Genomic DNA, 2,091 nt, shown 5'->3' with positions numbered 1-2,091 from the left:
TTGGGCATGGCCTTGGCATGCCTTGCCTTGCCTTGCGTTGGCATGTCGTGCCTTGGCCTTGGCATGCCTTGGCATGCCTTGGCCTTGACATGCCTTGCCTTGGCTTGGCCTTGGCATTGCCCCATTCAAGGCATTTCGAGAAAGTGAGGCTATTGGAAGCTTGGCATGGCATGGCCTTGGCATGCCTTGCCTTGCCTTGCGTTGGCATGTCGTGCCTTGGCCTTGGCATGCCTTGGCCTTGGCATGCCTTGGCCTTGACATGCCTTGCCTTGGCTTGGCTTGGCCTTGGCATTGCCCCATTCAAGGCATTTCGAGAAAGTGAGGCTATTGGAAGCTTGGGCATGGCCTTGGCATGCCTTGCCTTGCCTTGCGTTGGCATGTCGTGCCTTGGCCTTGGCATGCCTTGGCATGCCTTGGCCTTGACATGCCTTGCCTTGGCTTGGCCTTGGCATTGCCCCATTCAAGGCATTTCGAGAAAGTGAGGCTATTGGAAGCTTGGCATGGCATGGCCTTGGCATGCCTTGCCTTGCCTTGCGTTGGCATGTCGTGCCTTGGCCTTGGCATGCCTTGGCCTTGGCATGCCTTGGCCTTGACATGCCTTGCCTTGCCTTGGCTTGGCCTTGGCATTGCCCCATTCAAGGCATTTCGAGAAAGTGAGGCTATTGGAAGCTTGGCTTGGCATGGCCTTGGCATGCCTTGCCTTGCCTTGCCTTGCGTTGGCATGCCTTGCCTTGCCTTGCGTTGGCATGTCGTGCCTTGGCCTTGACATGCCTTGCCTTGCCTTGCCTTGCCTTGCCTTGGCCTTGGCATTGCCCCATTCAAGGCATTCAAGAAAGTGAGGCTATTGGAAGCTTGGCATGCCTTGCCTTGGCATGTCTTGCCTTGGCATGTCGTGCCTTGGCATGCCTTGCCTTGGCATTTCGTGCCTTGGCATGCCTTGGCTTGGCATGCCTTGCCTTGGCATTTCGTGCCTTGGCATGCCTTGCCTTGGCATGGCCTTGGCATTGCTCCCAGTCAAGGCATTTCGAGAGTGAGGCTATTGGCAGCTTGACATGCCATTGCTGCCCAGCCCTTGGCATTGCTGCCCACAGCATGCCCACAGCATGCCCACAAATGTCGACAGAATTTTTCAAACCTTGTCAAACCCCTTTTTTATTGAAATTTCCTCGCACAATAAGCTCCCCATAAGTAGTCTATGATTTTAGGACCTTCTCCAACTTACAAAACTAAAAAATTCCTCCCCGATTTTTTTTAATGATTTTTTCAATTTTACGACTTCTAAAAATAATAAAAAATACTTCCCGACCTCAGAAATTTATGAAACTTTTTCCCATCATAGATTGCATTTTTGTTAGTGTCTCTGCAAAAATCACGTCAAATACCTTGTATTGAATTATTTAGAGCCCATTATGACTCCTCGCGCATAGTTGATGTCTCCTCCTGTCAAGGGCAAAATGCATAAAATGCTATATAGGGGGTGTGTGTTGCCTGCATATGCATGGCAGCCCATGCCTTCCTAGCTGCAGCCCCCTTCCCCCACGCCACACCCATGTCATGTTGCCTCGATATGTTGCCTCGGTATTATGGGTTTGGTGTCGGGGTGGGGGGCTGCCACCCATGGCGGTGGCGGCCGGTTCCGGCCGCCACCACGCCGCCGCCATGGGTGAGGTGGGAAAAAAAAAAAAAAGGCGTGGAAAGTTGCGAAATGGGGTTGTCTAGGCTTTTTTTTGCATGGGAGAGCACGGAGTTGCTAGGAACTCCTTCTCAAATGCACCGGCATGTCGACAACAACCTCATTTCGCAACTAACAACCACCCGTGTGGGGTGGCGGTGGGTGGATAGTCGCGGATTGGGGTTGCCAAGCCAATTTTTTCAAAAGAATTTCATCAAAATTAAAAACAAATGTTTCGTTGCCTTCGGAGTAGTGGGCGAGCGGCGAGTCGGAGCGGACCCGGTAAAGTTTAACCTCGGTGTGCACGGTTGTTTTTAGAAACTCAATCCAATACCGGGGACGTTGAAAGTGATGCTCCTACGAGTTGCAAACCCACAAGATTTAAAGAACCTTTTCAAAACAATTTCAAACCAAAACGA

This window comes from Prunus persica, chromosome G4 (genome assembly GCF_000346465.2).
Source record: "Prunus persica cultivar Lovell chromosome G4, Prunus_persica_NCBIv2, whole genome shotgun sequence".
In the NCBI taxonomy this organism is placed as follows: domain Eukaryota; kingdom Viridiplantae; phylum Streptophyta; class Magnoliopsida; order Rosales; family Rosaceae; genus Prunus; species Prunus persica.
This window is presented reverse-complemented; position numbering follows the sequence as displayed.